At 39.8% G+C, this 15,341-nt stretch overlaps 1 non-coding gene across 1 annotated transcript; it reads right to left on the bottom strand.

Moving 5' to 3' along the window:
• Nucleotides 1-2,350: 2,350 nt before the first annotated feature.
• LOC127132978 (small nucleolar RNA R71) lies at nt 2,351-2,457 on the bottom strand. The gene has a single exon (XR_007806980.1). It is a non-coding gene; the product is annotated as a small nucleolar RNA R71 (small nucleolar RNA).
• Between the last annotated feature and the right edge of the window lie 12,884 nt (nt 2,458-15,341).

The raw sequence follows: 15,341 nt of genomic DNA, 5'->3' as shown, positions 1-15,341 counted from the left end.
TATGAAAAATCCACACGCGTTGGATTGTGTCTCATTAAATGACGTGAATGATACAATGGCATTGGCATGCGTGCGCACCATGACCCTCAGTCAATGAGTAACATAATGAATTAAATAAAGTCATGACATTCAACGGACCTGATTAGATCTGGAAGCATGATCCAACGGCTGTGACTTAATCTGGCAAACGGACGGTGGCCAACACCACCGTCTTCACCGGCTAGCTCCGGTGAGAGCTCAGAATTGCAGAAGAAAAAATATGCATGAAAACACACGATCCAGGTATCATTCGAAAGGTGAAGTGATGTACATCACTCATATGCCACTGAATTCCACACTAGATCCCTATTAAGAGAGAAATCAGAGATGGAACTTTGGTGGTGTTCAATTGAACTTGCTTGATTTCAAAAATTAAGAACACAATAATGATGCCTCTATACAGAGGACTTCAGATCACACACAATCAAGGAAAATGGAGCAATATATGAGGTGTTTCGAAGCAAAATGCAGTTGAGCAAAACCTTTGGATTATGAAGAATTGAGTCACAATCTTTGATTCCTTTTGCAAACAGAAGCTTCAATGGATCAAGGTGAAGAGGTTTAGGAACTATGGATCTTAAAAATCAATCAATGCAATTGAATTTCAGATCTGAAATTTTTAGAGAAAAATGAGATTTGTTCCTTTGGTAGGGGTGTGGATTCAATTCAGCAGAGGTTTAGGCGCCATTAGGTTGAAGAATTGAAGAGCAAAGCACTTGTATTTATAGCCAAAGCCATCTGAAATGCAATGAACAAAGTGTGCATGGGAGAAGAGGGCCTCCATGCATGGGCCTGTACAGGCGCATGGAGGGCCCAATTCTGATTGGAATTGATTGTTGTACATCACCAAATGAGAAATGGACGTGCAGATTGGATATTAACAGCTCATGCAATGTGTTTGAAATGAATTTCCAAAAATGCACCTAATTCTTCATGTCTTCAAAAATGATGCTTCCAAACTCCAAATACAACCTTATGAGTAATGGTTAGAAAGCTTGTTGCATAAGGAAAAAAATTCTATGTTGATCAAAACTCCAATTGGGCCTTGGAAATTAATGAAATTTGAGCTTGAAGTGTAGGGTGCAAAACATGCATATGTGAAGTTTCCAAATTTGGCCAATGTTCAAGCCCTTTTGTATCAATGATGCAAGCTCCAAATGATAATATCTTCAACATGAAAGTTGTATATCTTTTCATGAAAATCAATTTGGACTTAAATTTTGCATCATTTGGATTTTTTATGAAGAGGTTATGGGCATTTGAAGTTGGACTTTTTCACATTTCAATGCATTTGGCTCAAAGTGACCTATAATGTTTTGCATTATCACATGTATTTCTTTTGAGATTTTGAGATTTTTCTAAACATAACATTTGAAGTAGACACAATAAGATTTGCAATGCATTAAGTCTCACCTCAAAATAATGAAAAATGAATGAGTTATGTTCTTGGGAAGTTGACCCAAAATTAGGGTTTCAGTCAAAATGACATATAATGTCTTGGAATGGATGATGAACTTACAAGCTTCAAATCAATTTTTGATGAACATGAAAGTTATTCATATTGTTCGTAAGAATATGTTTTCTCTTGGGATCATCTCCATTTGACCAACACATAAAAAGTTAGGTCTCTGTGTATTTCAAAATAGTCAGATGAATTAACTGATCAACTTCTCAAGTCCACACCTCATACCTTGATGAATGGATGATTGAGGACACTCAAATAAGTTCAAATATGCATGAAATGATGAATTAAATAACTTCCCTTGATTTTATTTGATCATGGGCTGAGGTTGCTTCATGAGCAAGGCACAGTTGATGAACAGATGAATTAGGGTTCCCTTGGGAAACACACCTCAAACCCTTTGATTTGCTTGATCAAAAATGATGAATTGAGATACTTGGGAGGCATATTTGATGTATGGGATCTTTGGGAACCATTACCATGCTTGCTTTCATCTTCAATTGGCCATGTCATTGCACAAAGGATCTCCTAAAAACCTTAGACCTTGTGATTGCTCAAGCTACAAACAAGAAATGTTAGTGACATATTTTTTGTGCTTTTGGTTAGTAAATAAAATGAGAAAAGCAATAATATACAATTCAAGCATGCTTGGTGATCTCAAACCACTCACAAGAGAGACCCCACCCAAATGTAAAGAGCCAATATGCGTATGATCCTTGAGGCTATGCAAATGCCATGTTATGATGCCATGAGGGATCTTAGGGCTAAAGTTAGGGTCTTACAATTACGACTTGGGATAACCTTCGAAGAGTATTCCTTGCTAGATACTTTCCCCCAAGTAAGACCTCCATTCTTCGAAACCATATAACTAGATTTACCCAAAACCAAGGAGAATCGTTGTTCGAAGCTTGGGAGAGATATAAAGAGTTGTTACGAGCATGCCCACATCATGGTTTAGAAAATTGGTTAATCATTCAAACCTTCTATAATGGACTTCACTATAACACAAAGATGACCATCGACGCTGCCGCAGGCGGTGCGCTGATGAACAAACCTTACCCTGAAGCTAGTGCCCTCATCGAAGTTATGGCTCAAAACCATCAATCATGGGGAGTCGAACGAGCGACAGTTGAGAAGAAGGAAGCCCAAGGAGGAGTGCATGAACTAAGCTCTATAGACATGAGGCAAGCTAAAATGGACGCATTAGCCCTCAAAGTCGAACATATGTGCACAAACCTGAATACTGTAGCAGCAGTTTCGTCGGATTGTGAGATATGCGGGACTAAAGGACACCAATCTGCAGAATGCAATCTATTAAACGAAACCCACTCCGAGCAAGTGAACTACACCCAAGGGAACCCATATTCGAATACCTATAACCCTGGATGGAGGAATCACCCGAACTTCTCCTATAAAAACAATAACCCTATCCAAAATAATACACCTCCGAGACAACCTGGCTATCAAGCCCCAAGACCAAATCAACCTATGCAACCTGTACCACCAAAGTCGAGCCTTGAGAAAATTATGGAAAATTTTATCACCGCTCAAACCCAACAAAACAAGGAGTTCATGAACCAAAACATTCATGTTAACGAATTGATTACTCAGTTAGGGACCAAGGTTGACCAAATAGTTACTCATACCATGATGCTTGAAACCCAGATCTCTCAGGTAGCTTTAAACCAAGCCCCCCAGACTACACCTGGAGGACAGTTCCCTGGACAACCTCAATAGAATCCGAGAGGACAAGCCAATGTCATTACTCTACAAAGTGGGAACGCTTATGATGAGCCACCAAACCCAAGATTGAGCGAACCCGAAACTTCTAAGGAATATACCAAACCCCCGGACGAAGTAAAGGAACCAGAGGAATCTGAAAACCAGGAAGGTCAAGGAAAAGGAGAAAAACCTAAAGATAAAACTTATATACCACCCCCACCATATAAACCACCTATACCATATCCGCAAAGACTCAAACAAACCCAGATCAATAACCAATATCAAAAATTTATTAAAGTTATATAAAAACTTCATGTAGAAATCCCTTTCATAGAAGCCATCACCCAAATACCTTCTTATGCCAAGTTTCTCAAAGACATCCTTACCAACAAACGTAGACTTGACGATCCGAAGCCTTTGGAATGTAATGCCATTTCCGAGAATAAATTGGCCAAAAAAGATAGAGATCTTGGAAATTTCTCCATACCTTGTCTTTTGGATAGTCATGTCATCGAAAAGGCTTTTCTAGACTTAGGAGCTAGTGTGAGCTTAATGCCTCTAGCAGTTTGTGAGAGGTTAAACTTAGGAGAATTACAACCTACTAAGATGTCACTTCAGTTAGCCGATAGATCTGTTAAGTATCCGATAGGCATTTTAGAAGATGTCTCTGTTAGGATAGGTCAGTTATTTATCCCTACTGATTTAGTTGTCATGGACATCAAAGAGGACAATGATATACCAATCCTTCTAGGTAGACCATTCTTATCAACTGCAGGAGCCATAATAGATGTCAAGAGAGGAAAGTTGACCTTTGAGGTAGGTGACGAGAAAATAGAATTTATACTTTCGAAATTTCTTATGGCACCTGTGATGGGAGACGCGTGTTATGCCTTAAATATCATTGATGAATGTGTTAGGGAATTAGAACAAGAAGAAATCATAAAGACAATTAAGTTACTATCAACCCCCATAATGGAAGATGATGACTTTAAAAAACCCTACATCGATGATAACATTTACGAATGTTTATCCCTTACCCCAGATCCTATGCCATGCCCTAAGAAACCAACCTTAGAACTTAAGGAACTGCCTAAGAATCTAAGATATGAGTTCCTCGATGAAGAGACGAACCGTCCAGTTATAGTCAGTGCTACCTTGAGCCAAGAGGAAACAAACCAACTTTTAGACGTTTTATGAAGATATCCCTCAGCCTTAGGATATAATATCTCTGACCTGAAAGGTATAAGCCCATCCATATGCATGCATTCGATTTCTCTTGAAGAATATTCAAATCCCTTCAGAGAACATCAGAGAAGAATAAACCCTATAATGAGTGGTGTTGTTAAAAAGGAAGTTCTTAAGTTACTTGAGGCAGGTAGAATCTACCAGATCTCGGATAGTAAGTGGGTGAGCCCTGTGCATGTAGTACCTAAAAAGGGAGGCATCACAGTCGTGCAAAACGATAAAGGCGAACATGTAGCAAAACATTTAGAAGGAGGATGGCGGATGTGTATAGATTATAGAAAATTAAATAAAGCAACCAGGAAGGATCATTTCCCTTTACCATTTATAGACCAGATGTTGGAGCGTCTAGCCAGACACTCTTACTTTTGCTATCTAGATGGATACTCTGGATTCTTCCAAATACCTATCCACCCCGAAGATCAAGAAAAAACTACCTTTACATGCCCTTATGGAACTTTTGCCTATAGACGAATGTCATTCGGCCTCTGTAATGCCCCAGCTACTTTCCAACGCTGCATGATGTCAATCTTTGCAGATTACCTAGATGGTATCATGGAAGTGTTTATGGACGATTTCTCGGTTTAAGGATTTGATTTCCACAATTGTCTTGCTAACCTTGAGAAAATCCTGGAGAGATGTGCGGAGGTGAACCTCGTGCTAAATTGGGAAAAGTGTCATTTCATGGTGACCGAAGGAATTGTTTTAGGACATATAGTTTCTGAAAAAGGTATAGAGGTAGATAGAGCTAAGATAGAAGTTATAGAGAACCTAAAACCCCCTAAAACTATCAGAGAAGTCCAAAGCTTTCTTGGACACGTTGGATTCTACCGGCGTTTTATCAAGGACTTCTCCAAAATAACTAAACCTTTAACTGTACCTTTAATGAAAGATGTTGAATTCATTTTCAATGAAAAATGTAATTACGCATTTAATCTTTTAAAGCAAGCATTAGTATCAGCACCTATTATGAAACCCCCTGATTGGTCAGAACCTTTTGAGATAATGTGCGATGCTAGTGATTATGCGGTTGGAGCCGTTCTAGGACAAAGGAAAGATAAAAAATCATATGCCATTTATTATGCCAGTAGAACCCTAGACGCTGCCCAACTTAACTATGCAACAACTGAAAAAGAATTACTCATTGTAGTCTTCGCTATAGAAAAATTTAGATCTTATCTAGTAGGAGCAAAAATTATAGTTTACACCGATCATGCTGCCATTCGTTACCTATTAAGTAAAAAAGATGCCAAGCCCAGGTTACTCCGATGGATTCTATTACTACAAGAGTTTGATTTAGATATAAGAGATAAAAAAAAGGCACTGAAAATGTAGTAGTTGATCACCTTTCTAGGCTAGAACATCTAAAACCAGAACTAGTACTCATAAATGATGATTTCGCCTATGATAGACTGATAGCTAGACTAGAAACCATTGAAGACGATAGCCTAGGCACTCATGAGCACTTCTAAAATTGCTTAGCAGTAAGTAACGTACCATGGTATGCAGACTTTGTTAATTACCTAGCTGCTGATATCGTACCCCCTGATCTTGACTACCACCGCAAGAAGAAATTCTTCCATGATGTGAGAAACTTCTATTGGGATGAACCGCTCCTTTTCAAAAGGGGTAAAAATGGAATTTTTCACCGTTGCGTTCCAGAAGAAGAAGTAAATAGTATTATCGAGCATTGTCATTCTGCACCCTATGATGGACATGCGAGCACCTCTAAGACATACGCCAAGATTCTTCAAGCTGGCCTATTCTGGCCTACCATGTGGCGTGATGTCTATGCTTGCATTGTCAAATGTGATAGATACCAACACACTGGAAACATTTCAAGGCGTGACGAAATGCCTCTAAGAAACATTCAGGAAGTAGAACTCTTCGATGTATGGGGTATAGATTTCATGGGACATTTCCCACCATCCTTAGGAAACAGGTATATCTTAGTAGCTGTATACTATGTGTCTAAGTGGATTGAAGCTATAGCTGCACCCACAAACGACACTAGGATAGTGATCAAGCTATTTAAAAACTATATTTTCCTTAGATTTGGAACACCACGTTTAGTCATAAGCGATGGAGGATCACACTTCATATCGAGAATACTTGATAAACTTCTAAGAAAGTATGGAGTTAGGCATAGAGTAGCAACACCATACCATCCACAGACTAGTGGCCAAGTAGAAGTATCCAATAGGGAGATAAAACAAATCCTAGAGAAAACCGTTTCTATCTCTAGGAGAGACTGGTCTCAGAAGCTTCAAGAAGCATTATGGGCCTACCGAACCGCTTTCAAAACCCCTATAGGAATAACTCCTTACTAACTAGTTTATGGAAAATCTTGTCACTTACCTTTCGAATTAGATCATAAGGCCTATTGGGCCATTAAAACTTTGAATTTAGACTACCTGACCGCCAGAGAAAAACGTATCCTTGACATTCATAAATTAGAAGAACTTAGGCAATCTGCCTACGAGGATGCAAAAATATACAAAGAGAGAACAAAAGCCTGGCACGACAAAAGAATAGTAAAGAAAAACTTCAATATAGGCGACCTGTTCTCCTTTTCAACTCTAGGTTATGACTCTTCCCAGGGAAGCTACGCTCAAGATGGACTGGCCCTTTCGAAGTATCCAAGATTCTGAGATCTGGAGCCGTAGAAATCAAGAACGAAATTTGTAGTCCATTAATTGTAAATGGACAAATACTGAAGCTCTACGAAGAAGGAGACATTCCAGCATACTACTCAAGCCACACTCTGACTGATCCTGTGATTCCTACTACTACAGGTGTATAAACTCTAATCGTCAAGCTAATGACGTTAAACAAGCGTTGCATGGGAGGCAACCCATGGTTTTTCATTTTACTTTTTCGCATTTATTTTTATTTTATTTTTTTTATTTTTATTTTTTTTACCGAGACTAAATATTTGAATGGTTTGTATTTTCAGGACCCCTTTCCTAACTTTTTTACAGGATGCGGGATTTCGACGATATGCACGTAGCCTATAGAGATGCTGCTCAGAGGGAGCGCTACATCCCTCTGTATCAGCGTCCTATGGCGCCCACACGTTATCCTGATCAGCACTGCATAGAGGCATTGGGCATTGAGTCGAGTATTCGATTTCTGAGCCACCAGCTTCATTGGGACGAGTTCGCTGACGACCTGAGTAACACCTACATGAACTTGACATTAGAGTTCCTCAGTTCATTTGATTATGACCCGTACTCTAGACCGGATGGGTATGCTGCTTTCAGGCTCTTTGGAGTTGAGTACTCTTTCAGCCAGAAAGAGTTCGGTGACCTATTGGGTTTCCAAACCACTCCTGACGCTATCCCCGAGACACCTATGGGATACTTTCTGGGTAAGGAGGTGGAAACGTTCTGGAGTGATATATCAGGTGGAGGGAGCCAGGATCCTTCAACGCAGCTGTCTCAGGCTATACATAACCCTGCTTTTAGATATTTCCAGATGATATTGGCACATTCCTTCCTAGGAAGACCGGATGCTGAGACATTACTGAGTGAAGAGGAGATCTTCCTACTATTTTGTGAGTCCCAGTCTCGCCCAATAGCATGTCGGAACTTTCTATTATGTGGTCTCAGCGGTGTCTCCAAATCGACCGAAGGAGTCATCCATGTAGGAGGTATCATCACAAAGATTGCTATCGCTCTAGGTCTACCTCGCAAGCTATTACATCTCCGGACCTATTGTGGATACACTACCATGGATATCGACTTCTGTTTGACCCAAGGGTTGATGAGAAGAGCCTCCTTCCATCCATGTCAGTTTCGATTGCTAGTCGACAGTGAGGCTATTCATTATTTCACACTACCTGATCCTATGATGAGTAGTGTGCATGATCCAGCGAACTGGAGTTATGCTCTGGAGGGCCAGGGAGAGACTATCGAGGAGCCGAGATCACCACCTATTGCTGAGTATACGCCTACACCACCTTCTCCCAGGATCACTGTATTCACTAACAATCTATCATTGCAGACCCCAAACATCCGCACCCAGATTGCAGAATGTTGTAGAGAGATCGCAGAGCTTAGAGAGGATGTGGCCGACCTCACCTTGCAGATGGGAGTATCTGATCTCACTCACGCTACCGAGGCCGATTGTTTATACCAGGAGATCGCAGAGCTTAGGCAGGAGGTAGCCATGCTCAGTGGATCTACTAAGGAAGACGAACCCCCTACTATATGATCTTACCATTTCATTTTATTTCATCTCTTTTTATGCTTATATTTCTCGCATTTACATACCTTATTTTATATCATTGCATTTGGGATATTTTATTATGTCAGCACATTGGTATTTCTACGTTATATATATATATATATATATATATATATATATATATATATATATATATATATATATATATATATATATATATATATATATATATATATATATTTATATATATATATATATATATATATATATATATATATATGTTTTATATTTGTTTATTTTATTTACATTTTTTATTTTAGTTGTTTATTTATTTTTTAGTCTAATATTTTAAATTTTATTTTTATTTTTTAAAAATTATGCAAGCCTTATGTCAATAGGAATTACAAGACAAACGCTATCCGGACCCCACAAGCCAAAAGACAACGAGAAGCCCAAGCCAAAGGACCAAAATCCGGCCCAACCGAATTTTGCCTTGTGGCGCCCGCCATAGACCCTGTGGCGCCCGCCACAGCGTTTGTATAAGCTCGGGGCAGACTCCCTTTCTTCACCTTTTTCACATCTTACAACCTTCAAAACCCATTTTTCCACCTTGCAAAAACATCCTTGAACCCACAAAAAGCTCACACCTTTCTCACCCTCACACCACACAAATCATTTTCCTGATTTCCATTTTCATTTTCATCCGTCGGATTTCATAAAAATCCAACCTTTTCACATTCCACTTCATCTTCTTCGTCACATTACAAGAGCTACACTATGGAGTTTAATGGATTCATTCTTCGAGGAGGGAACCGGGAGATAGGCAAAGGAAGAGTATCAAACGGTTGCAAAATCGGGAGATCCTCCCGACAAGGTATGTTGATGAAAATTGTCTCTACACTTTAGGTATCTACCATAGCATATTTTATTTACTAGATAATTTAGGTTTGCATAGTATCTTTTCAAACAAAGAACCTACCTATGAGCGATTGACAATCGGATTTTTAAGTTCTTTAATCTACATTGTCAATCCTAACACTGCTAGCACAGTTGGTACTGTCCGATTTAGAATGTTTGTTGTTGAATATGAATTCAGTACCGATGAACTAGCAGGCTTGTTAGGAATCCCTCATGGGGACGGTGCTATTTATGAGGCCCCTTTGGATTCGTATTGGTCAGTCGAGGTGTTTTCCTTTTGGCAGAGATTGTCAAACACTTCCATAAATTCTTTTGAAGGAATTCTTGCCTCGACTATCCATAACCCGACCATTAGAGTTTTTAGATATCTATTGGCATGTACTATTTTTGGCCGGGAGAATCCAAATAAGGTTAATGCTAGAGAGCTTCTATTTTTGCAAGGAAGCCTCACAAGTAGAAGAATTAATTCGGTCCCGTTCATGCTCGCGCATATGGATTTAACTTTAAATAAAGCGGGACCGATTGTTTTCGGAGGATTGATTACGTCTATTGCTCGGGCGCCTAACTTGAACAATGAGATAGCTACCCTAGACCCCTTACCTCCTCGCACAATTAACCTAAAATTTCTGAGAGACATGAAATTGTGCCGATTGAGGAGAGAAGGGGGCTATGTACTTATGGTTCATGGTGTAGCTATCCCATCTGTTGTTTTACCATGCACTAGACGTATCGATGTACGTTATGAAAGGATTTGGACCTACGCTTTAGATGCTCCACCTGTTTTGGGTCCTCTTCCTCCTAACATTCCTGATGAGGCGGAACATGACACTGATGATGAATATGATCAGAGAGAGAGATCTCACGCACCTCATGTGTCCGCCCATCACACTTCACCACCACACACCGCACCATCTTCTTCTTTTGCAGGTACTGCTCCTGGCTTTTATATTACAAAAGAGATGTGGCATGACTGTCGCATTACGCGAAAAACCGGCGGGAAAATGAAACAACAGAGCCCCCACCGTGCGTTATTTATCCCAAACCTCGAAGTAAACCTGGAAAAGACATGGTCTCGCGACCAGAGATAAGATGGGATCGGGAGTCGGTTATGCGAAGGGAAGGTATTAGCACCCCTACGCATCCGTCGTACACGACGGGATCCACGCACAAAAGAATAGAAGAAAGGTTGCTAAAGACTGCTCAAACACTGCACACACGCTGGAATCAAACACAGAAGGAAAGACGGAAGAACCGGGACTCGGCAGGATATCGCATCCTGGGCCTACGTAGTCTGTCAGGCACAGACATCAGAGTCGACGTAGTTCAGGACAGGGGAAACATGCTCGCTAGGATGTCACATCCTATGCATACGTATCTTCTCTAACCAGAGAAAGAATCAGAGCACTCGTAGCTCGGCTAACGCACGCCAAATAAAACACAAACAAGAAACCGACTGCCAATCGCTGGACTTACGTCAGACTCCACCCACACAGGCAAACATGGAAACCGAATGCCAATCGCTGGACTTACATCAGACTCCGAACCGACAAACACACACTGGAAACCAACTGCCAATCGCTGGACTTATGTCAGACTCCAACAAGCAAACAAGACACAGGAAACCAACTGCCAATCACTGGACTTACGTCAGACTCCAACAAGCAAACAAGACACAGGAAACCAACTGCCAATCGCTGGACTTACGTCAGACTCCAAACACAACACAAAGGGGGTTGAAAAAGAAAAAGGGCACTCGGAGAGATCAGCTCATCTCCTGCCTACGTACCTCATCTGGTATGAGGATCAGGGCGACGTAGTTCCCTTAAACAGGGAAAGAACTTCTAGCCTAACCAGAGACAAAGGGAGATACCAACTACTAGGGAGACTACGACTCGAGCCTAGAAGTTATCATGCATATGATCCCTATGTTGAGGTTTCTATCTAACTTGCACAGGAAGCAAGCTATCCTACACCACACAGTCAAACACATATAAGCACAAAAAAGCAAGCACACACACTATATGCACACAATTGGGCTCATACAAGGTTAGGCTGTAAAAACAAGTCAACTGGAATGGGGTGTGGTTAGCTCTTAACCCTAACATTGAGAGTTATGGTGAAGTAGATGAAATAGGAAGTGAGGGTAAGACCTCACAGCTCTTATCCCTGGCCTGGGAGAGCTTGAGACAAATGAAAGTGTGGGAGTTCAGAATGTGGGAACTCTTATCCCCAAGTGACTGACACAACAAGATCTTGGGTTATTATCCACAATGCATCAACACATGGTGTGTGAGCAAAGTGAATGACAAAACTGAATAGCAGGGGATGGATTGCACATCCCTTTTATCTGCCAATTTCCTCTTAAGAGGTCTTTACCTGCTTGGCACAAAATTAAACAAACACAAGCATTGCCTCTTAAGGAGGGCTTCAGACAGGTGCCTGCCCACATAACAGGACAGGTCTTCCAGACTACATGAAGTCAGAAGAGTTATACCTAGGTGGTAAGCAAACCACAAGCCAAGCTAGGAAACTTAAGCAATGAGTTAAAGCTACTAAAGTACCTGTATAAACAGCCAAACAGTCAGTACACAATCCAAACAAACAGGCAACAGTCATCAACAGTCAGACAGATAGACAAGGTATCAGGCAACAATGAGCAAGGCACAAGCACAAGTGAATTTGTTCTCAAAGCCTACAAAACAACACAATGTTAGCCAACATTAACCAATTAATCAAACTCAAAGGAATGAGCCACTCCAATCATGGCAATGTGCATCTGAACCTGAAATCCACAATCCAAATAGTAAGTCCAAACCACTAGGTCAAAGCCTAGGGTCAAAGGAGACTCAAAAAGTCAAAACAGAACTTCAAATTTAACATGAATCATCCTTATCCAATCAAGAATAAGTCTCAAAAAGTCTCACACCAAGATCATTAAGCATATTCATTTCATGAGCAAAACATGGCAAGGTATGCAAAAGCTAGTCACATTTGAGACATCAAGAAGAAATATGCACATCAAATCCAAAATGACTCAAATAATCTTGGCAAAATTCATGAGTACACAAGACATATAACATGATCATCATACAAAAAGTCAGAGGCATTGGACATCATTTGGCATGGTAATCACTTTGTACAATCCAAACAATCTCATGTGTGACACAAATTGTCACACCAAGTTAGCATGAGCATAAAACAGAATGGGAGCATGGGAAAAATATCAAACCAAATCCAAAATGTCACTCAACATGTCTAGAATCTACACACAAAATTTCAGAGCCATTGTATAAGAAACAAGCATTTTATGATCAAAGGAACAAGGCAATATCATGAATGGATACATGTTCAATCACCCTAGGACAAATCATCTTTTTAACCAAGCACAATTTTCAATTTTATGCTCCTAAAATAGTAGACAGGATAAGGAGCACATAGCAAAAAATTGGGATCAAATTGGTGCATTTTTCAATTTATAATGATTTTTTGAATTTGAGGAAAAAATTTGAAATCAAAAGTGAGCCAAGGCATGAAAATGGGAGGGAAAGTATGAAAATGGCATTGCATTTGCAAAAACGCCTTCGGCCAGGACCGAACCTGGCACGAGTTTGAAATGTGGTGCGCTCCTAAAACAATGACGTTTTGCCTAAACCCTAGCGCTGGAAACAAATTTCCAGAATTCGTAGCAAACTATGCATGTTTCGTAGCTAATCTCAAGCAAAACCTTGGCTATGTCTGGAAACGAGGATATGCATAGGTTGAAGATGAAGATCATGATGATCTTCATGCAAAATTCCAGAAAATCTCAAAAACACCCAGAAATCCTCAAGACTAACACCAAACAATTCCTTATGTCATGCACATGCAAGATCAACAATCAATTTAACATGAATCATCAAAACAAGCTTGGATCGAAGAAAAGAAAAAAATGCATCCAAACTTGAATCGAGCATAACTTTGTCAATACAATACCAATTCACTCAAAATTTACACCAGCATCATCACCAATAAAAGCTCTACACAAATATCACAAAGAAATTGAGAATTAAAGAGGTCGAATCCTGACCTTCTTGGTGAACAAAACTTAATGAAGTGTTTGATGATGAATTGGACGCTCTAACACAACCGAATCCAGCTCAATTTGCAATTTCCATGGAACCTTCAAGCTTTGCATATGATCCAAACTAGCACGATTGGCTTCGAATTCACGTCTAAACCTACTCAAATATGCTTCATGAACATGAATTCATCAATAGAAAAGGTCCTTGTGTGAAGAAATTGGAAAAAAAATTGAGAGAAAAATTTTTTGATTCTTGAAATTCAGATCTGAAAAGCTTGTCATCCTGAAAACAGTTATTTTTAACCTTATATATGCCATGCTAATTATGTTTAAAACCTACTTAAGCCTAATGCAATTAAGATTAATCACTTATGAGGTGTATGTGAAAAATTAGATTTTCACCTCATGCACTAGCTAGCCACGTGAACAGTGTACACATCTGATCCAAATCCTCTTAAATAAGGCCCATGCAAGCTTTGGAAATGGTTTTGTATGCACATAATCATCCAAAATGGTTTTATGCAATTTTCTTCACAAATCTTCATGAATAAGCACATGCCCATGCAAAGGAAATTCATGTCATGTAATGGTATGCTTGGAAAGTACATGTTATGAGGATCAAAATGAAAAAAGAACCACTCATTTTGGAGTTTTGGTTCAAAAGTTATGCCCATTTGAATTTTCAAACACACTTTGCCATGATTGGATCATATCTCCTCAATCACACATGAGAAATTCATGATCTTGGACGTTTTGGAAATGGGAGAGAAAGATCTTCAACTTTCATATTGGACAAAATTTCATTTGAAGCTCTCTTGATGATGTAATCTTGAGTTGAAGTTGGTCCAAAACCTTTCCATTTTTGGAAAGTTCAAATTACAGGTCACCTGCTATTTTTGGAAAGTCTTGATCTGACTTCAAATTCTTCAATGTTGATGTTTGAAATGTCAAATGAGACTTGTTTGAACATGAATGAAGCATCTCTAATCACTTCCCACCTCCAAATCCACAGTTGACTTTGCAGTTAACTTCTGTTTACTTTCATGGGCCTCAGATGACTTGCACATGGACTGATGAGTTCTGAGCCTTCAACACTTAGCCAAGCTACTTCAAAATGATCCTTGAGTCATGTGAGCTCAATGGAACAACCCTAGGGCTTTGATCTCATGGGAAATGCTCTTGTTTCCTTGCACAGTTGAATCTCCTGACCAGTCTTGCCTGATGAGATGCAATGGGCTATGCAATATGAATGTAATGTTAATGACCTAAAAATGAAATGAATGTACAAATGGGAGGTGCAAATTTGAGGTGCTACAGATGCCCCTATTCAATCAACTGGGAACCTGAACGAATGAGAGCAACGGTTGTCATACCTTCAAGGTAAACAGGGATTGAATACCAAAGAATCGTAGAAATTTGCACTCTGCGGGGATCCAACGGCAACTTCAACCGGGATCTGATATTTATCACTGGGGATTTTGATTTTTCAAAGAGGTACAGCCACATCCAGACATCGGAAGATGATGAATGGGAATAGAAATCACAACTAGACGCCAACGGACGACTAGGAAAAACTCAACGTTTATCGAAACCAACGGAGAGGTGACCAGACATCAACGGATGACCTGGGAAAGGATACCACTAGACGTCAACGGACGAATAGGAAAAACTCAACGTTTACCGAAACCAACAGAGAGGTAACCAAACATC

This window comes from Lathyrus oleraceus, chromosome 3 (genome assembly GCF_024323335.1).
Source record: "Lathyrus oleraceus cultivar Zhongwan6 chromosome 3, CAAS_Psat_ZW6_1.0, whole genome shotgun sequence".
NCBI lineage: Eukaryota > Viridiplantae > Streptophyta > Magnoliopsida > Fabales > Fabaceae > Lathyrus > Lathyrus oleraceus.
The sequence above is the reverse complement of the archived record's forward strand: the minus strand, read 5'-3'. Positions and strand labels throughout refer to the sequence as shown.